The 23,975-nt window shown below is 33.2% G+C and overlaps 1 pseudogene; it reads left to right on the forward strand.

Moving 5' to 3' along the window:
* The first annotated feature begins 22,059 nt into the window (after positions 1–22,059).
* Positions 22,060–23,457, forward strand: LOC144373417 (transcription termination factor 3, mitochondrial pseudogene; annotated as a pseudogene).
* Positions 23,458–23,975: the final 518 nt, after the last annotated feature.

Raw genomic sequence — 23,975 nt, forward strand, 5'->3', positions numbered from 1 at the left:
AATATATTTTATTGGAATGTTATAAGTAATGTAAAAATTACTGAAAGTATACAGGAGGATATGCAGTAAGTCATATGAACATATAATACTACTGCATATAAGGGACATGAAATTCATCAGATTTTGGGTGTATGGTGGGGGGTGGTATTGGAACCAACCTCTCATGTATACAGAGGGACAATTGTGCACTACAACACAAGGAAAGGTGGCTATTTTCCCATAAGGAAAACCATTGTTTGCTTTAATTGATAACAGAATAAATAAAATTGTACATAATTTACTTATTTAGGATGTGTAAGCTAAAAGAAGGCATTTTCAACCATGATTTTCAAATATTAATTGAGGTAATGATAAGACTTGACAAAAACTCAATTGAAAAAAATGTATCATAAAAGTATTTGTATCTGTAATTTGGTAAACTCCCTAACTGATTTTCATTAATTGCATGTATTTCTATTCCTCTTTACATTTTCACTTAAAAGCTAATATTCATATAGTCCCTCTTAGCTGTTAACTCTATTTTCATTGGTATCCAAAATTTCAACAATAATTTCTTCTTTTTCAATGTTCTCTTTCAATCTAGTTCCAAAATTTTAGAAATCCACACTCCTGCTATGCTCTCTTGGTGAAGATAAATACTTAGTAAAAGATGAGGCTTAAAAACGTGATTAGATATTTTGAAAATTGTTTCAAAAACACTGAATAGAGGTAGTATCTCTGAAGAGTTATTTTATACATTTACAAATATTTTGGTCTTTCACAAATATTCATGAGTTAGGATCACAACCAGAAATCAGATATTGAAGATTACTGTCTTTGAAAGAAATTGAGCAGAAATATGAATGAAGAAGAAATTTGCTTTTGCTGGATAACAAATTGGTTGTAACCATACTCTACCTTTTTCCCATCTCTTGTTACTTAATATAAAATGATTGTTTTAAAGCTTTTATGTAATATGCTTAAATAATTAGATTTATATTTAATTGTAGTTCATTAGATTTAATTATTTATTAAAAATAAAGAACTGTCATAATTCTAGTGATTGATTTAAGTGAAAGGAGAATCAGGAATTAATTTGAATTTTTTAAAAATCTTGGTCATTCAATAAGGGGATTCAAAAGGGTAGTTTTCAAACACTATTACAGCTCTGCAACAATAGTCAATGCATTCCTTATTATGGTTTCTCAATAACTTCAAATTACTCATAGTAAATGCATTAGTATATGACAGAGAAAACTATCAAGAACTCCAGGAGGTTCCACCTCCTGGAGTTGTTCTGTGGTTCTTCATTTCAAAGTGAACTCAGTTGGTGTCAGTGCACAGAATAGTGTAACCCTGGCTGCATCTTCAAGTAAACCTGATGTGTTAACAAGACTGCAGGGAGAGTGTGAAGCTGAAAGTTGATGCATATTTTTAAATATTAAAGTAGTTTTACAGGGGCTGGGGTTTTGGCTTGGTGATACAGCACTTGCCTAGCATGTGTGAGGCACTGGGGTTGATTCTCAACATTGCATATAAATAAATAAAATTAAGATACATCAGCAACTAATATTTTTTTAAAAAAATATTTTTATGAATTAAATTAATAAGAAATGCATGATTTATTTAGTGTTAAGCATAATGTTTCTGCTCTCTATATTTTAGATACATATAATGAATTTTAAAATAAGCACAAAGAAAAAAAATTTACTGATTTAGAAACACTAAATGGAAAATCAAATTATTTTTCTTTTAAATTGGCATATTGAAAGGTAATGGTTATACATTGACAAAATTGGGTGTTAAATTTGACATTATTTATCTGTAAGTAAAAAGAAATAATGCGAATTTGATTGCTTGTTGCATTTCATTAAGCAGAAAGAATTTAATCTATTTCTTTTTACTATATATCAAGCACTTTTTAAGAGATTATAATTATAAATGCATTGTATCAATTATTCTTCAAATAATCTTATAATAATACTACTACTGCATAAATTTACATCTGAGGAAATGGGTAAATTTTCTAAAGAATTTTCAAGAGTCTCATGTTAAGATACACAAATATAAATTGAGGCAATGTTGCTTTTCTTAATTAAATATATTATTGTTTGTCAGAAGTACATTGTACCCTAACCATTGAAAAGTGTGAGACATTATTATAGAATTGTGACATCATTTTAACATTTCTATCATTATGCATTAGACACATGAAATATCTATCATCCATCATTAGGTTCATTTACTTTGAATTGTAGTTTATTCTACCCACAAATGAACAATTTTAATACATTTATTTTGGTATTTGTACAGATATCATGATTTACACTGATTGTTGCCCTTGTCTTATTGAAAACTCTATAGAACAAATATGAGTTGCTGATAAATTAGAAAACATAAAAGTAAACAAAATGCTCTTTACCCTGATACACTGAGGATTATTATAGGTTCTAAAATTCTCATACCATGATAAAGTAATTTGTCAGCCCAAATTCTGGGATTGCTAATACTCCAGTTTGAAGACTTGTGTTCCAAACCATCATGGTTTCACAGATCTGTAGAAATTTCATAGCCACAATTCTAATGAGGGGCAATTTATCCATAACAAAGGAGTATTAACTAGAACAATATATATTCAATTTTAAGTTTTAATTTGTTGAACCAAGTAGTGTTCTATTATTTTCATAAGATTCAACAGAAAACAATGAAACTATCAGTGATTTTTATAAACATAACTAAAATACTTGATTTATCAAGGTATTTTTTGCATATGATCTCCTGATCTGCAGGCAATTTGAGGTATGCAAATGATGTTTTAAACCTTCAAACATGGTTTGGCATTTTTTTTTTGATAATCTTTCCACTTTCTTATGCTGTGTTTATGTTAAGAATGCAGGTTCTCATAAGAAGAACACATTATGAACATAAAGCTATCATTGTATCCTTAACATTATTTTTAGGTGCTCAGACATTAAATATCTATGCCTGCTTGTAATGCATTTGAAATTTCTGTAGATGCCTCAGTATTCCAGCTAAATGCCTTTAGTTTCTCAAAAATTTTAATCTAAATGTTTACTCATATGTGCATAAAGTTTGTTTATTAAATTGTGATTTTATTTATGTATTTATTTATTTAATTTAGTTAGGTTATTTTTTTTCTGTTTTACAGTATTGGAGTTTGAACAGAGGGGCATTCTACCACTAAGAAACATCCCTACCTTTTTAAGTTTTATTTTGAGGAAAGGTTTTGCTGAATAGCCCAAGATGGCCTAGAACTTGTGATCTTCCTGCCTTAGTCTTCTGTGTCTCTGAGATTATAGCTATATGCTACCATGCATGGATAAAATTATGAATTTTAAACACAATTAATGAATAATTCAGAACTATTAACCAAAATCTAGGTGATGCCAATTTATACTTTGATGGTTCATGTGTATTTTGAAATTTTTCTGAACTTCAGTTTATTTGTAAGTCCATGTATATTCTAAACTTTAAATTTCTGCCCAGTAAATCATAGCTGTGACTACTCTGAGAATATAATTTTAACCTAAAGTGAGGTAGAAAATACACCTAACTGTAAATGGAACCAATGATGACTGTCTATTCTTATAGTTACTCAGAAACCTGACGTATGAGGATGCCAAGTTTACATTGCACGATTTAGCAAGACTTTGTCCTACACTAAAATAGAATAATCTGTAAAAACAATTCAGATGTTTGGCCCTATTTACCCACAAAATTTAATTCTAAAATATAAAAGCTAGCTTACTTCTGCTGGGTAAGAATAGCATAATAAAATGAGAAAGCTCTTCTCAGACAAATGATCATATGGTCTCAAATAATTAAATTTACATGACAAGAGATTTTAATGCATCCCATATACCACCTATGTAAAACCATATACATATAAATCATTGGGCATGATAACAATATAATGTAGTCATGTTAAAGCCACAGCACTTCAGAGCAAACTTAAAATAATCTGATCCCACAGGCTACAGAAAATTTTTACTACAAATTACAAAATAATGTTTTTACAATGAACTCCACAAAACCATTGAGAGTCTTCTGAAATACTTGGGAGTAATATGATTTTCTTTTAAAAAATATCAAAAGTTTTGGCTATCCTCTGAAATTATCTATTTTTTTTCTTATCCAATAATTTACTTTCTATAATTCTGTCACTTTATTCTGTTTTTTTTTCCATTTTTTTGTCACTTTAAGAATATTGTTGTTAATAATATATCTTTATCAGCCTGGTCATAAATATTTCTAAGAGTAGAAGTGGTATCAATATCTTCATAATAAAACTGCTTTTCAGAAGTATAATTCAACTCTACAAATTCACACTGGGCTTTTTGGCTTATGAGGTCAGAGCCCAAAGCAAATTTGTTTTACCAATTTTCAAATGAATTAATGTAGCTGTTACTCTAAGTGATACACATATGAATCAAACACTGAAGAAATTTGTCCTATTAAAAAAAATATTCAATACTAATCCTAAACTCATTCTTCCTAAATCTACATTGAAAACCTACATACGCTGCATATTTCAGTAGATATTGACTTCTGCATTCAGTTATGAATGGTACACTTGCATATGTCATCATGTATTGATTTTATCATACATCTGTAAGTCCCCTAATTAAAAAATATGTATCCAAATACACACCTAATGCACTTCTATGTTTCAAATCTTACATATTTTTTCACCTATACATTCTTATGAATATTTTTGTTTCTCAATACCAATATTCTTCCACTAAAATTACCCCTGACCAAAATTGAAATGTCATGTTACCTCTAACTTTACTCCATTATCTAAAACTAATTTTATGTATAGAGTTGATATAGCAGTACAGATATATAGGGTATAAACACCTGCTGAGAATCTCAAAACTAGACACCAGAATGATCCCTGGGCAATATTAAGGCAGCTATGTAGGCCCTGTGAGGCATGCTGTCAACATACTCAGAATGAGGAAATGTTTCTAAATAAAGCTCTGTCTCCACAATCCAGGGAAGATGCACGTCACCAGGCCTGTCTGGATACCTGATCCTGTATGAGTTGGTAGAACTTTGTCAACTTGTGGAAATGTAACAGGAAGATGTGTGCAGCCTCCATCTCATGGGGCCCTTGGAACCACCCGATATAGCAAGTTTCAGTTATACAGATGGATGCATTCTTGTGCTCTCCTGTAGAGCATGGTGACCATAGTCAACCACACTCTTTAGTATACAGGAAATTCGCTAAGAAAACAGATCTCAAAGTGTTCAACACCACAAACACACATATACACACACACTGTCACACAGAGTAACTGTGAATTTACAGATGTATTTATTAGGTTTATGTGGTTATTGGTCCACAGTGATTGTATGTATGTGTGTGTGTGTGTGTGTATTTGTGTGTGTACATATATGCATATGTACCAAATTATACAACTTAAATATATAATCTATTATATATATTTTAATTGCTCATTATACTTTAATAGTGTTGTTTAAAAAGTATAAAATACAAGTGCTACACATTATATCTTTATATTCATGCATAGAATTCAAAAGTTCATATACCTCTTGGCAGTCTAACAGTGTATATGATATTTTGCACACAGATTAATACACACTGGATGTTCTAAACCGGTGAAAGGAGGGGAACAAGGTGCATGAGCTAGTCTGCTAAAACATAAGAGTAGGGGACCTGCCTTGTTGATATGTCCCCAATCTGAGGATGATCAGGCTTTCATCTTTTTTCTCTATTTTTAGGGCAGAAAGAAATATTGACATTAAAAGGGCATCCTTCTTGTCTCTTTGCTCACCTGAGCTGTCTGGAAGACACAGTGTGATTGGCTACTCCAACAAGCATTTTTGGAAATTCAATGTAACCTAGAGTTAAATAATGTGACCTAGGGTTAAAATATATGGTTTGTATGGAAGGCAAAAACAAAGGCACTATGTTTTTTTTCTTTTTCTTTTTAGCTTTCAAATATTTGACTGTGAACATTTTCAAATATACAGAAAGAGAAACATTGAAAAGCTTCTTTCTAAAAATCACACTTCTCCCCACTTCAAATGAAGAAACAGTGGCATCAAAACTGCCCATCTACTAGGTGGGATCATTATGGTTTGAATCCCTCATCACCTGAGACAGAAGGCTGGACCACTGCATGATCAATTTTGACACTTTGCTCACATTTTTAGTATAATTATAACTGCAGCCAATCTCTTTTGCTAGATAGAACTTGACTATTTATCATATTTAAAATTATATGTTATTATGGTAAGTACACTGAACATAAAATTTATCCCTTTAACAGACTTTTAAGTGCACAATTGAAAATGATTAACCATTGTATAATGTACAGCAGATCTCTAAAACACACCAGGAGCTGGTAGAGGCAGGGGTGGATGGGTAGGAAGACATGTGGAGTTGCTGAAAATTGTGGGGTTTTTTGTTGATTTCAAATGCTCAGATCTGGGGTTTGTTAATCTGCCCTACCCCGCTGCCCTGAAGAGCACTTGTGTGCTTTAGGGTCATATTTGTTTTCTATTTTTCTACCTAGGTCTCCATCAGAATAGTAATCTATACTGTATTATTTTATATATATAAACTTTGAAGCCAAATGTTTAAAAAACTAAATCAGTCACATCTTTCCCTTGTTGTTTACATTTCTGTCATCAAATATGAACTGAATATCCCCTCATGATGTATCATCTTATATGCAAATCTTTTACTTTTCACTCAATACAAAGATATTCCTTCAACATTTCCTCATGACTGACATTGTTAAAATTGACCATCACCAAGTGGAAAGAGTATGATGACTAACTTGTTCTGCTGTAGATTCTCTGGTATTTATACTAGACATAAGCAGTGTCTTCAAAGAAAAAAAGATAAAAAAATTCAAGTTGATTTGAGTCATCTGTTTGCTTTATCTATTTCTGTCACCAAACATTGTGCTTTCCTTTAAAACAGAAGTTAATGAGATCTGTTTTTCAGGTCATTTAGTTTTTATTTGTTTAATTTTTGTGATCTCTCAAAGACTTTGACTGCTTCCAGTTTTCAAACCATTGAGATTATAAAATGTCATTGCAAAACCTAAATAGCAAATGTTTCCTGAGAAATTCAGTGGAATTCAAACATTTCAACTAGAAATAAAATATCAAGAACTGGATGTTACTAGTCTCTAAATAGCAAACCATAATCTTAGCCATATGTGCTGGGAAGCTGTAATTCAAAGACTTCTGCTATGAGTAAAATTTTTTAAAAAATTGTTTATTTCTTTCATTCTCTTCCTCATGAAAAAGAATATGTGTATTTTCTAGATCAAAACCAGAAAAATAAATTTTTACAACAAATTCATAATTTACATTTTTAAAATATTCAATATATTCATATTGGGTCAAATAAAGAAGATAACAACTTTCTAATATATTAAAAAGCCCCAAATATTATTACAGATCATATAGTCATGACCTTTTATGTGTTGGGTTATTTAAAAAAATCATTGTAGCTAAATGTTGCAATTCAATTTTTTACACAACCATAATAAAAGGTAACATATGAATTAAATGTAGTTTTGAATATGAGGACATTTTTAGAAACTTCAGAGAAGTAGTTCTGCAAACACATGAAGGATACTTTGAATGCTATCTTTTGCTATTAACAAATGCCCTTATCATTTCCAGGAAGTCAGTACACAGCTGTCCCTCTAGCACATAATGACTAGTACTGTTTAATACTGTGGAGGATACTTGGCTGACAGCAATCAGTGGGCAGGCATACAAACACTATCTAGGCTAATTTTGCAGTGAAAATAAGAATGAAAATGTTTTCAAAAAGGATATCCTATTATTATTATTATTTTTAATTTAGAGTTCCCTATATTAATTGCCAATCAGTTACTGATAAATGTGTTTGCTTGCAATTAAAAGTGGTGCAACAAAGAATTGTGTAGAAGACAGATGCTGGTGACATCCTGCAATCTCTCTTCAGTCCAGTCTCCAAATGACTTCACGACCTAATCTTCTGTTTTCAATAGCATATAGGTAGGAGAGGAATTTTGCATGCAATTAATATTCTTTCCTTGTATTTAGGTACATATTTTTTAGTAGTAGCAGAATACTGCAAACCAACAAATGCAATAAAGACAATGAGTGATGAAAAGCAGAGGCTTTTATTCTTTCTTTTTTGTGTTACAATATGCTCAAGAGAAATATTCATCTTCTCTTCAAGCAAATACTCATTTGAGAACAAAAAATTGATCAATTATGAATCAAAAGGCAAAATTCATAAAATACCATTTTACTCTTCATTTTCTCCAAACAATCAAATCAAAAGGGTGTGTGTGTGTGTGTGTGTGTGTGTGTGTGTGTGTGTGTGTGTGTATGTGTGTGTGTTTCTTTACTTCATACATAACTTTGGTATTTTTCCCTTGACTTATAGTAGTAAACAATAACAATTCTAAAAATCATTCAATAAATGAATGAATGAAAAACTTCTCTTCCAAAATTAATTAGGATGCTAATAAAGTTTGCATTTTAACTTATAGACTTATGACCTTGGGGTTGGTAAGAGATAATCCTTTGTACCTCTTCAAATGCACTGTCTGGAGTATTTAGATCATCCTCACACATGTTCCCATGTCCCTGCTTTTCTCTTGTTCAACCTTTGTAATCCTTGCCCACCATTCTTAGGGTCTTTTTTCCTTAGGAATCTTGCAGGGCCATTTACCTGTTTGTTGGTTTGACAAAGCCACTTCTTTCCTTCATTTTTTAATAATTAGTTTTCACTGAGATTAAACAAAGACCTATAGAATTAGCTTCTTTTTTTCAGTATATTTTTCCATTTCATCCAAAATATAGTTCAAATTAAAGCAAATAAAACCTGAAAGAACTTCAGTCTTTGCAAAGACACAACAGGACAGGAATGATGCTTATGTAAGCTCACTCCACAAGGTGCCAGGGCCATGACAATACCTGGCAAGTGGTGAGCCTTCAGTTGAGTGTCTGGTGAGTGAATTTAGCTTATCTTCTGGCAAGTACATTTTAGACACTTATTATATTCCAGGTGATGAGGCTGTGATGGTGACCAAGATCCAATTCCCTGCCCTCAGAAAGATCATAACCTAGATAGAGCAGCACTGTACCATAGAAATGCCAACAATGAAATTCAGCTCTGTGCAGTTCACCATGGTAACCCCAAACCATGGGTGGTTACTGAGTACTTGACATTTGACTAGCACAAGTTAGAGACTTTTCAATTCTAATTAATTTAAGTTTTAACTAAAACATTGAAGCAGTGAAAAATAGTTTTCCATAAAATATACCTTTGTTGACTAAGTAGACTACATTTATCTTTAACTGCTACATCAAATTACCTACTGCTTATTTTGTACTATAATACACAAGTTCAGAACATATATCATTGTTAGTATCTTATATTGATTACATGCTACAATAATAATATTTTTAGCATATTAGTTTAAATAATGTTATTAATTTTCCTTTCAAAAATACAGCTACTCAACCAGATTGATGTATATATGGCTTGTATAATTTTTTAAATTTACGAGAAGGCACAAGGGAGTAAAAACAACTAACAACAATAGCAACAAATAAATCAACACATCAAAAACATCAAAAACTCTGCAAAGTCTCCATTTGTTCTATACTCCCTTATTCAACAATTATCATCTGATTTTCATTTATAGAACCTCTGAAAAATTAATTTCTCTGTGCTATTTGTCCCCCTTTTCTAATTCCAAAGAACATTTTTTTGTGTTTACTGCTCATTGTGGCATATCTTGAACATTTCTTCCTCCTTCTCATTCTCTTTCTCTCTTGGATTCAGAGAAAGAGAATGCCATCCATTTTCATAGGATATCATTGGTCTTTCATAGGATCCCATTTCTCTTAATGTGTTCTTCATTAATGTTTGGAATTTTCCAGCAATGTATCCTTTTCTCTTCTCCTTTCACACCTTCAACTCCCTTTAGGTAAGCTCATTCCTAACTAGGACTTCATCTCTTTTCCAAGTAACAATGACTTAAAAAGTGAAGCTGTGTCTCAGACATCTCTCTGGAGCTCCAGTATATATCATCTGTATTTCCTGTTAGTTGCTCAACATTCTTAAGAGTTTGCCTTTGTATCTCATATGCCACACTATGATAAAAAACACATAGCTGCATTGATTCTGGACCCTCCCAAACTTATTTGTCCTCCTGTGCTTTCTGTACAGGTTGCACTTCACCTCATCTCAGGCCAGAAAGATGGGAGTCATCTCCCATGCTTCCCATATACAGTCAGTCCAGTCAATTGCATCTTGCATTAGCATTTCATTTCTCTGGCTTCCTCTCTAATGTTCTTGTACTGGTAAAGACACCTGGTACCTTCATTTTTCATTCTTAGGTATTAAAATGAGAAGCCACATAATTTACCCAACCCCAGGCAGTTCCTCGGCCTTTGCTACTTCTAGTGAATGGATCCTTAGGAAAGGAAAATTGATCCTGTAATCACTTGTACTTAGTGAGTTTTTAGCATATACTGCATAAAGTGCAAACTTCATAGAATGGCATAGATGTCCCTATGAATTATGGCTCACATCTACTTTCCTGGCCACACCTTCTGTCTCTGGTCTATGACTGTGCCCTAGCCTTAGTGAACCACTGGTATGTCCCTCCATAGGCCATGCTTTTAGTTGTCTCTGTCTCTTTGTAAAGCCAGCCCTTTCTCATCTTGTACCTGGTGAACTACTCCCATTCTTTTTCAAGGATTGATGCAATTATTTCCTCTTTCAGGAAGCCTTCTCTGAATTCCTCATGAAGCACTGTACATAATTTTCTAAAAGCCACTCTTCATACTGTGCTGTAATCCTCAATACTTGCTTTCTCCCTGAGCAGAGAGTGAATAAACTAAGGACATGTATCCCATACTGAACTCACCTTTACATCTTCAACATGAACTATAGATGTGGATTATGAAACTATTTAGAAAATTGAATGTGATTAACTTACCAATGTCTAAAAATATTTTTCCTGCACTCTTTGTGATGCCAAATGACATGGCTACAAAAAAAAAAAAAAGCTTTTGCAGGACGTAAACATTTTGGAATCATAAGAATTTTCAAATAATTTGATTCTAACTGGAATAATAATTTTCAAAGATATATATATATATATATATATATATAGAGAGAGAGAGAGAGAGAGAGACATATATATATATAGATAGATAGATATAGTTATCTATCTATCTATATATCTATGTATATCTATCTATATATGTGTATGTATATGTGTATCTATATCTATCTATATCTATATATCTATATCTATATATCTATATCTATATCTATATATCTATATCTATATCTATATCTATCTATCTATCTATCTATATATATATATATCCATTGATGAACACCTAGGCTGTTTCCATAGTTTGTCCATTTTGAATTGTACTGTTATAAGCATGGGTACGCATAAATTCCTATAGTTTGATGATTTTAATTCTTTAAGAAGATTACCCAGGTATCTTTAGTTATTGATACCATTGTCATAGCATTACCTCCAGTGTTTGGCTCATGATTAGTCTACATTGAATCCTGTGTCTTTCTGTCTTCCTATGTCCAGCATCAAGCCCTGAACATAAATGCTTGGGATCAACCTGGCATACAGAGAGCTGTGTCTCTCTCCAACCGACCCTGAAATGTGAGAGAGCATGAAGCGAATTTTAGTATGGGTAAATTTAGTTGAAGTATAACCTGAATAGACCTTTTAGCAGATATTTATATTCCTACTGACAACTTAGAAAATCATTATATCAGAAAAGTGGGTTACAAAAAATAGAGAGGCTTTTGGAATAATGAACATGATTTCTTCTCTAGTTTTGCTTTTTTTTAAATCACAGATTCTAATTTAAAAGCAAAACATTAAGTATAGTTTGCATCTTATTTCTCTTTTAACCTGAATGCAGCACTTCACCTCTGAGAAATGAAAATGGAACCTAATATCAGAAAAATTGAATTTTTGAGGTAAATTTTTTTTCTTACATGAGAAAATGAGTTCAATTGAACACTAAAATACCAAGTCTCAAGACTATTTATATAGACTGAGTCTTGATATTTTTAAGTTATATAGACTTGAGATATTGATATTGTTCCATGTAGAAACATTAAATATCTATCAATTTAGTGCACATTTTAATACTTTGGAAGAGAAGTAGTCTCTTTATCATGGTGCTCGTTTCTGATATTTTAAAACCCCAGGCACATAAACAGCAATTCAATGATGACTTATCAGTATTGAGAAGGGGCATTTGTGTTTCACCTAGACTATAATGGGAAAATACTGGCAATATTTTTCTAGAGTTTGCAGTACTTCTATACTTGTGGTTTAATTAGGGAGCATGGAAGGAGGTAAGTTTTAAATTCTGCTTACTTTATAGGAATTTAGAGAGAAACAGGCTTCAAGGTTCACTTGCTTCAAATGACTCAACTCATAGGGCAACTAGTTATAGTAGTAGGTAGATTTTTAGAGCCATCCCTTTAGGACATTCTCTCTGGATTTAACCCACCATAATTCAATATGATATTATCATGATCCATGCCTGAATCATATTCACAAGGGTCCTACTTTCAAGCAAGTTGATGCTCTGAGGTCATCGAAGATCTTTGAGTTTTTGGAGGACACTGTTGAACCTATGACAATACTATTTAAATTTTTCAGAATTATAAATCTCTCTCTCAGCTAATGGATAGGAAAATTAGAAAGGTGGGGAGAATCTTTATTTGAATGATGTTATTTAAGCTTTCATAATTCCATCTGGTTATTATATCCATAACCTGGACTGGTTTGAAATTTTTGTCACTGCTGTTAAAAGCTCACATTAAGTGTATGTTATTGCACACTATAGTCTTGCATGAAAAAGAATTTCTGCAAATCTGGCTATCATCTGTGCAAGTCCCTAACTGGATTGCCTTACTATCTATGATGTTTTTGTTTATTTTCACTAAAGGCAAAGCACTTCAAAAAATTGAAGGTAAATTTATGAGCAATTACAATGATTGGGGGAATAACTATTAAATTCACTATGAAAGTAAAGTATTAGAAAATGTAAAATATTAGATATGATATTATAACACTAGCCTATTTTTTATTTTTTTCTTGTATTATTTTTTATTTGTTCTAGTTGGTTACACATGACAGAACAACGACCTTGACATATTATACATTTGAATCAGATGAGATATAATATCTCATTTTTCTGAGTGTACAGTTTGCAGAATCATATTGGTCATGCAGTGACATATATGCACACAGTAATAATAATGTCTGTTTCATTATACTATCCTTCCTATCCCCCAATTTTCTCCCCTCCCTTCCCATCACTTCTCTCTACATAATCTAAGATATTGCTATTCTCTCTTTTTTTTCTCACATCTTCATACATGTGTTTTGTATAATGATGAGGGTCTCCTTCCACCATCCATGCAATTCCCCTTCTCCCTCCCTTTCTTTGGGAGGATCTTTTATTAGTAGAAATTTTAATCTGGTATAACATGTAAAAATAAAACAATTATAAATATATATTGTAGAAAGCAGTTATCCTATCATTAAGAAATCCTTTTCATGTGTTTAAGATTAATGTTAGATGCATTTTGAAAGTTGTGATTATCAGGAGGAAAGTGTATGAAGCATCATAATTACTCACATGATATCCACATGTTGATAGACAAATGTAAAGAGGCCATGAGAACCTCTAAGAGTGTGTTTACACTTATTCTCCAACAGAAAAGCTTATTTAGGAGTAATAGAAAGTTCTGAGTTTACTGTAAGTCTTGCCGTTTACTTAAAGAATGTTCTGAATAATTATTTCCAATATAGCTTTGCCAAACCTAAGCCCAACTAGTGCCTAGATAGAAGTTAATAGTAATGGTAATTATGAGTATTTCTGCTTATTTCTGTTAACAGTACATTTTGTCTACAAGTCACTTTATTTTCATGTCCTCAAAACATTGATGATTTTTTTTACTTATAAAATTTGAGCATATATTTTCGTAAATATTTTCCCTCTTATAAGGGGTTAATATATAAGAATGTCCTACAACCTAATAACAAACAAATAAGTGAACAGACAACAACAAAAATCCCAACCAGTTACAACATGGTAAAATGACTCTAGTATATTTTTCCCTAAGAGGACAAATTAACAACTATCAGGTATATGAAAATGTGCTGAACATCACTAATAACCAGGGAAATAAAGATTCAAATCACAGTAAGATATTATTTCACACCTGTTAGGATGAATATTTTGTTAAAAATAGGTAACAAGTATTGGGAATTATGTGGAAGAACTGGAACACTTCTACATTGTTGCTCCAAATGTAAAATGGGGAAGTCATTATGGAAAACAATATGAAGGTTCTTCAAAAAATTAAAAATAGAACTCTCATATAATCCAGCATTTCCACTTCCAGGTATGCTTTCCAAAAAACTATAATAAAGATCTCAAAGAAATCTGCCTCCTCATATTCATTTCAATATTATTCACAATAATGTTGAGACTCAGAGTGTAACACCACAAAATATGGCTCCTTGGCAATTAAGAAAATTACAAAAGCAAAAAGGTGACTGACTTTTCCACATTTTGGTGTGAGCTTGTCATAAAAGAATTCTTTGACCTAATTCAAATGAAGCAGGACATAAGACTCCCATTATAAAGGGGTCCTCTCCTACACTGAGAAGCCATAAAAGAGCATGAACCGGCAGACTTTTCTGGGTCTTCCTCCAACCCTGTTTAATACAATGGTCTCATACTCTTTTTGTCCCATCACAGTTCTATATAACTTTACATTCTTCATCAAATATAAGACCTTGTTTCCCCTCAATTTTGGGATCTTTAATTTTAAAAGATCCTATGATACACAAAATATTGGTAAAATAAAGTTGTATTTTTTTAAATTTTTAATCCATCTTTTATTATAGGGGTGTCAGTGATGTCTCTTGCAATGGTGAGGAAAAGATATTCATTTCTCCCCAGTAGCCATTATACAGGAACAACCCAAGTAACCATTGACAAATGAGTAGATAAAGAAACTGATATACACATGCAATCGAATATTATTATTCAGCCTAAAAACAAAAAAGGAGAAAATTCTGCCATTTGCAACAGCATAGATGAACCTTGGTGACATTATACTGAGTGAAATAAGTTAGTCACAGAAGGAAATATTTTGCATAATTTCCTTTTATATGAAGTATCTAAAATTGTCAAACTCATAGAAGCAGAGAATAGTATGGTGGTTGCTAGAGTCTGGGGAGATAGAAAATGGGCAATGTTCCTCAGTGAGTATAAAATTTCTTATGTGAGATGAATAAATTCTAGAGATTTGCAGTATAACACATTACCAATTATTACACATGAGATTATTTGTTTTAAAATATGCTATAAATATATAGTTCATGTTAAGTGTTTTTACCAAACAAAACCAAAGAAAACCAAACTATGTAAAACAAAAGAACACAATAAAATTGCAATGGCTGTTTTTAGTATTTTAGTTGTGGAGGTAGTTTCATTAGGATGCATATGTTCACACTTAACACTATGTATATTTCATTGTGTGAAATTTTTGTACATTAATTTTACCTCAACAAATCAAAATTGAGTAATAAAGAGTAATAAAAATATGATTTTTAAGTCTGTTAATTTCTATATATGTAAAGATTCAATGGTACAACAGAGGTTAACCACTATGTTAAGCTTTAGGGTAAACCCCTTAGGCTTAACTTTCTTATTTAAAACAAGATATGTTTTTTGTTTACAGGAAAATAAAACTATATTGATGTATTTATAATGAATTATATTTTATAATTTTTAAATTAAATTACAATGAAAATAGTAACACTAAACAAGATTGTTGATATAACAGTGTGTAAAACAGACATAAGTGGTAAAATATCTAAAGATTTTAGTTATTTAATTTTAAATTTAAATAGACTTTACATAAATTATTGCATATTAAAGATTTCTAATTTTTTATGTTTTATTGGTATGTTATAATTATGCATAGTCTTAGGTTCTATTATGCCATACTTGAACATACATATAGAATAACTTGATGAATCTTATTCTCTGGTGTCTTCTTTCCCTTCCCCTCCTCCTTCTCCAATTCACTTGCTCTACTACTCATCTCTCTTCTACCATTGTTATAATTATTTTAGTTAGTGCATTATATACACATAAACATGTGTTTACATATATTCATATTTCATTGCAACATATTTCTACATGTCATAGTTTGATGTATTTCATTAATTTGAATAAACTCAATGTTTTGGTCAATTCCACCACTCTATTTTTCAAATTATTACCTTCATATGAACCAGCTATTCACATTTTTTTTCTTTACCAACTATTGATCATACTTTGACAGAAGTTTGGATCAGGGTTTGAAGAAATTTTAAGGTTAGTCTCTGGAATTCTCACAGACTGGTTTTTCTGACTGTGTTATCTGATCATCTTCAGTGAGATGATCAAAACATGGTATGGTTACATCATCATCTCCCTATTTTTTTTTACCACATTCCTATTAATAGCATAAGAGAAATGAGTTTCTTTACTTTTAATATTTAGATGTGAGAAAATTTACTGTTTGTTGTACAGTTCAATGAAAACAAACAGATATGTTCAGTCACGTGAGCACCATTAAAATCAAGAGACAGAATGATTTTAACAGCCCCAAACCTTTCCTCTTCCTCTTTTATAGTCAATCTCTTTGCAACCATTAACTCATAAAACCCATTGATCTGTTCTCTCTCCTGATAGTTTTGCCTTTTCCAGAATGCCATGCAAATGGAAGAATGTATTTGCAGTCTTTTGAGTCTTGATTCTTACATTAGGCTAATACATTCAAATACATCCACATCATTACATGTTTGATTCTTTTATTGCTAAGTACTATTCTGTGTATATCGTGATTTTTAATACTTTCATTGATTTAAAGGCATTTAGATTGTTTGCAACTTTTGGAATTGTCAATAAAGCTGTTGAAGCATTCACACACAGGTTTTTCTATCAAACATTAATTTCTATTTCTCTTGAACAAAAACAGTTTGGTAGTGTCCTGGGTCATATGACCATTATGTATTTAAGTTTGTATTAAGAAATTGTTTTACCAAGTTATACCATTCTGCATCCTCACCAGAAATGTGTGAGTTTACTAGTTGATTCTTTTCTATACTCATTTATTTGAACATCACACATCTCTCTTTTTTACAAAATGAATGTTGAAATCATTTGCCAATTTAAAAAATTGGATTGTTAGATTTCATACAATTAGATTGATAAATTTTTATGTATTCTGTATATAAATTATTTAACAGAAAGTGACTCGTGGATATTCCCTCCCAGTTTGTGATTAGTTGTTTTATTCTCCTAAAAGCTTTTCACAGGGCAAATGTAACAAAAATATTGATGATATCCAATTTAGAATCTTTTGCCTCACTCAAAGTCACAAAGATTTTCCTCCTATGTATTTTTCTAAAAGTTTTATGGTTTTACATTTTTTTGTGTGTTGTACAGTAATCCATTTGAAATTAGTCCTTATGTAAGATGTAAACAAATGAGTATAGAAAAGTGTCATATTGTTAGATATCAGGGAATTATAAGTTAAAACTGTGACTACATATCTGTTAGAATAAGTTAAAAAATTAACAATACTAACTGCTTGTGAGGATGGAGAACAACTAGTAACCTCACACATTTCTGGTGGGGATGCAGAATGGTATAACTTGGTAAAACAATTTTTATGATGTGCATGTTATTTAAGGTCACCACTTCACCATATATATGGCATGTGGAACTGCTTACATTCAACCCCTCAAGACACCAGTGAATTTTTAAATACTTACCTCCCTCCCCACCACGCTTAGTTGTACATTACATATATTTGTGCTCATGACATTTCTATTGGATTTATGTTTTCCCATCTCAACTCTCTCTACTCAGGAGAAACAATGCCATAACCTTCTGTACTTCAGAGATTACTCTGGCTTTTATTTTCAAAATTACAAGTCTCTAATCTTTTTATTTAAAACCATTGAGCAGACTGATTTAGAGATGAATTGATGGTGCCATATCTGAGATATTATCACCTTTTAAACTCTTAACTATAAAGGTTAAAACAACAGCTATCACGAAACAGAAACTATGTCAAGCTAGGACAACTGACAGTACTTATCCTGCAATTATTTGCTCATATGTCCATGACAAAGAGCAAGATATATTCATAATTGTGTCTCCAGAATCCAAATCAGAGTACAGAGCAGATCATGCATAAATGAATATGGTTGTACATTCTGTGTCACAGGAACTGCTGAGCTAGAGTCAGAAAACAAAAAAAATAATTAATTAAGTATAAAAAGGAAAAAAATGGTTTTGGAACAAATAAATATTAAATTTTCTTACGTTACCACTGGACCTTAACATATACCTCCTTCCCCCTTTTACTCAATATTTAGGGTTTTCTTAAGTCCACACTTTTTTTTTCCAAATGCATCCATTCTATTCCAACTGCTTCTAGTTTCATGCACATCTTCACTATTTTGTACCTGCATTATAGCCATGGCCTTTTTCCCAGTACCCTGCATCTCCCCTCTTCAGGTCATGTTCTTCTTGGCCCCAGATATCTCATTCTGATAAAAAGATGACATTTTTACCCTTGATCTTACAAATCTTTCAAAATTTTCCCATTGCCAAAGAAGTGATTTCAAATAATTTTCTTTAGAACTTTGGGTTTCGAAGTTGTGATTCCAATGTTTGATATGGGCTCAAAATTTAATTTTTGAAACATCAATCCTTAAATATTTTAAAAAGTGAAACAAGTGGTAGAGCACTTGCATGGCACATGTCTTGGGGTTCAGTCCTCAGGATCTCTCTCTCTCTCTCTCTCTCTCTCTCTCTCTCTCTCTCTCTCTCTCTCTCTCACACACACACACACACACACACACACACACACACAAATACACAGGAAAAAGGACACATGACCTATCCCTTCTGAGAAGAGAAATTGGATTTGGACTTCTAAGTACAGCTAAAAATTCTGGACATTATCTTCCTTACCATTTATTTTTCTCCCTTCTCCTCTTTCTTGCTTCTTTTTTCTCTCTTTTTTCCCCTGAGTTCTCTTCCTCTACACTAATAGGATGGACATTATTTCTTAAAAAAAAAAAAAAAAAACTAAAAAGATTCTGAACACGGAAAGAGGAAGATAAACAGGCTTAGAATTCTAAGACGCAGTACATTGCAAAGTAGTGAGTTCCCTGGGATTACTTTTTGTTTTGTATATCTTCAAATTTGAATTAGAAGAAGCAGAGAACCTGGAAATGCAAAAAGAAAATCAAAAAAGCTAAAAACTTCTTCAACAAAGTCTACTGTTTGAAGCAGTATAATCAGGAAACACAAGCCTAGAAATATATAAATCCTTTCAGATAATTACAGGCTTTCTCACAAGAGACCACAAAATAACTGGTACATCCTTTATCCATACCAGCAAAAGTTGAGAGGGTAGCTCCTCATATACTGAATAAGGCAACCTAAACACCATGCCAGAGTAGCACCAAATGAAGCCAAGTTTGTGGACTAGGACTTTCACACCCATAGGATAATAAAGGACCTCCTCTCCTGTGGTCAGTGGAGTCCACATGGGCAGCCAATACTTCAACCCATTTGAGAGTAACAGTGACCTCTCCCAAGCACCACACATGGAAGCCCAGTGGAGAATTAGTGCTTTCACCACTGTCCATCTGCAACACGGAAATCCTCCTCCCCTTTGGGGTCAGTGGAGACATGTGAAAGAAATGACACAGCATTCCTACTCCTCCAAGCTAGGGTGCTAACTAACTACAAGAGATAAGTACGACAGCTTCCTTCTTGGAGAGAAAACAGTTTATTGACATGGATTTCTTCCTTGGAATTACATTTTCCAAGCACTGAGAGAAATTGACCATCAATCCAGATTTCTATATCAAAGAGAAATATCTTTCAAGAATAGAGTGGAAATCAAGGTATACTCAAATGAAAAAAAAATTAAAAGAATTTGTCATTAGTAGAATCATGCTAGAAAAAATAGCTAAGGAATATTTAGTAAAGAGAAAGAAAACAATACACACAGGAATTTTGGAAAACAAGAGGGAAGAAAGAAAATAGTAAAGAAATAGAAGTAAATACAATAGCCTTTCCTTTTCCTTTGAGTTTTAAGGCAATTATATCATACACAGCGAAGTTAATGAAATATAAAGAAATGTAATTTTTCTGTATTTCACTTAAACTGGTGAAATTGTGAAGTTTATATTAGCATAGTATTACCTAGAACGACCCCTAAAAAAACTTAACATATGAAGAGAAAATTTTTAAAAATCTATGGATAAATAAAAGTAGAATTATATATATAGTAAAAATAACCCATTGGAAGCCTGGAAAAGAAATCAAAGAAATAAAATACAAAATATCTTAAGCTTTAACATAGCATAAATTATATTAAATGCAAATTGTCCAAATAAGATCAATTACAGAGACCGTCAGAGTGTATTAGAGATCGACCCAACTATATGTATATGACTTAAATAAACTGACTTCAAATACATTATGTAGGCAGATTGAATGTTAAAACAAAGATATAACATGCAAGAATTAATCAAGAGAAAGCAGAAGTGGCTCTATTAATAATAGGAAAAATAGGCTTTAGAGCAAATGGAATTGCTAAAGACACAGAATGATATTGTGTAATGATAAAAGGATCAATGCATTAAGAATACATGCAATTGAGAATGTATAACAACAAACAACAGGACCACAAAATACATGAAGCAAAAATTGATAGAACTGAAAGGAGCAATAGACCATTCAACAATTATAGTTGGAGACTTCAGTCACTTCTCTTTTTGGATAATGATAGAACAATTTGACAGAAACTTATGAAGAATATAGAACCCAACACCATCAAAAACAGGCTCTAATTGATCATTCCCCCAGTGAATGCATTCAGTAACAGAAGACTACAAATTCTTTTCAAGCATCTACAGAACATATACCACAATACATTAATACCTGACTGGGGAAAATACAAATTTTAAAAAATTTAAATTTTAAAAGAATTGTAATATCACAACATGCCCTCCAACCACAAGAAAATCAAATGAGAAACCCATTGCAAAAACAAGGGGTCTCCAAATATGTGAAAATTCATATAAATAGTCCATAAACCAAAGGAAAGTCTCCAGGGAAGACAAAAAAAAAAAAAAAGATACACTGGATTGAATGTAAATGAAAATGCAACACATTAAAATTTGTAGAGTGGAGTAAAGGCAGAATTGAGGAGGAAACTTATATCATTAAATGAATATATAAGAAGAAAAGCCTTAATTAATCTCAACTTTGACTTTAAGAATATAATTTAGGAAAAGCATAATAAATAAACCTGCAGAGGGAAAAGACAGTGGAGTTAACATTGGAAATCTTTATAGCACAAATAAAAACAGTGGAAGAAAGATCTCACCCTCTGAAAAGATTCATAAAGTTGAAAAGCCTCTAATAAGGCTAACAAAGAAAACAGAAGACAATAATTACCAATAACCAGGATTGAAACATACCATCCCACTCCGACCGCAGCACACGTGGGTCGGGGAGCGTGGCCGCTGGGCCCTACGGGCCGGCAGGCGGGCTTGCGGGGCGGCGGCGCCGGGCGGGCGGCACGGGGCGGGCGGCACGGGGCGGGCGGCACGGGGCGGGCGGCACGGGGCGGGCGGCACGGGGCGGGCGGCACGGGGCGGGCGGCACGGGGCGGGCGGCACGGGGCGGGCGGCACGGGGCGGGCGGCACGGGGCGGGCGGCACGGGGCGGGCGGCACGGGGCGGGCGGCACGGGGCGGGCGGCCCGGCGAGCCCACCAGCCACTGCGGGACCCGACAACGCTCAGGCCTCGCCACAGGTGAAGCAGGAACCCCCGTGGGCGTGTCCCCGGCGGGGCTCAGGTCCCAGCCTCCCGCGTCCAGGCGGTGCCCCCCAGCCTCAGGGCCTTTATGTCTCCGTGGCTCCGTGGAGGGAGATTGGTTCGGTTTGATTACTTTAGAAAAAATGGCCTTGTCAGCCCAACAGATATTCAGATGGTTCAACTCAGCTAAGTCGAGCCGCTTCATTAATGCCACACAACTCACAAAACGTTTTCCAAGACCAGGGAAAACATGGTTACTAAGCTCTTCTGCTTGGCCTCAGATGTCCTCTGACAATTGTTTTCTCCAGTGGGGATTTAAGACTTACAGAACTTCCTCCTTATGGAGTAATTCCCAGTCTACCAACTCAAGTAGGCAAGAGAATAATTCTGCCCAAAGCACTCTGCTTCCTTATGTGAATGAGCAGTCAGAGAAGACACAGAAGATGCCCTGCTTTGACTCCGACCTGACTCTAGAAGAACTGGACTATTTGCCTCCCTTGTCTCCATTGCATCCACCTTCCGAAGAAGAGGCTGTTCAGACTGTTGCACACCCTCCACTGCCTCCAGATTCATTCACACTTCGAGACTATGTAGATCATTCTGAGACTCTGCAGAAGTTAGTGTTTTTAGGAGTGGATTTGTCCAAGATAGAAAAACATCCGGATGCAGCCAACCTTCTTCTAAGACTGGATTTTGAAAAGGACATTAAGCAAATACTCCTGTTTCTCAAGGATTTGGGTTTAGAGTATAACCAGTTGGGAACATTCCTGACTAAAAACTATGCTGTTTTCTCTGAAGACCTTGAAAATCTTAAGATCAGGGTGGCTTATCTACAATCAAAAAATTTTAGTAAGACAGATATTGCACAGATGGTCAGAAATGCCCCATTTCTGCTGAATTTTTCAGTGGAAAGACTGGATAACAGATTGGGATTTTTTCAAAAAGAACTTGAACGTAGTGTGAAAAAGACTAGAGATCTAGTTGTTCGTCTTCCAAGGCTACTAACTGGAAGTCTGGAACCTGTGAAAGAAAATATGACGGTTTATCGTCTTGAACTTGGTTTTAAACATAATGAAATTCAGCATATGATCACCAAAATCCCAAAGATGCTAACTGCAAATAAAAGGAAACTTACGGAGACTTTTGATTATGTTCACAATGTGATGAGCATTCCCCACCACATCATTGTCAAGTTCCCACAGGTATTTAACACAAGGTTGTTTAAAATCAAAGAAAGATACCTATTTCTTACCTATTTGGGAAGAGCACAGTATGATCCAGCAAAACCTAATTACAAAACCTAATTTGTCCAAAGACAAATTAGTATCTATTCCTCATGAAATATTTTGTAAAGAGATTGCCAAAGCCTCTCTACAGGACTTTGAAAAATTCTTAAAAACTCTTTAGTTTTTGATCAATATTAACATGTAATGTTGTAAAATGAACATATGTATGAGTAAAATATATTTTAAAAAAAAGAAACATACCATCCCAGAACTTGAAGACATCAAAATAATCACAAAGGAATGCTATAGACAACTGCACATGGACTGATTTTACACCCATAGGATAATAAAGGCCTCCTCTCCTGGGGTCAGTGGAGTCCACTGATGGGCTTATTTATCAAAAAATATCTACCATAACTCATTCATAAATGTAATAAAAAATATTCCTATATGAATTAGGAAATTGAATTTGGTTTTTGAAATTTTAAAAAAAAATGAAATTTTCTGGCTCTTAGAGTTTCCCTGGAGAATCCTACCATATATTTAAAGATGCACTAACATAAATTCTACACAGTCTTTTCCAGGAATAAAGATAGATGGGATATGTCTCAATTTATTTTACAAGACTAATATAAATTTGTTACCAAAACAAGACAAAAAAATTTCTTTTGAAGAAGAAGAAGAGGGGGAGGAGGAAAAGGAGGAGGAGCAAAAACACAATAAGAAGAATTAAAGGCCAAAATCAATCAGGCACAGATACATACATATCCTTAA

The sequence above is a fragment of the Ictidomys tridecemlineatus genome, unplaced genomic scaffold, assembly GCF_052094955.1.
Source record: "Ictidomys tridecemlineatus isolate mIctTri1 unplaced genomic scaffold, mIctTri1.hap1 Scaffold_39, whole genome shotgun sequence".
NCBI classification, from domain to species: domain Eukaryota; kingdom Metazoa; phylum Chordata; class Mammalia; order Rodentia; family Sciuridae; genus Ictidomys; species Ictidomys tridecemlineatus.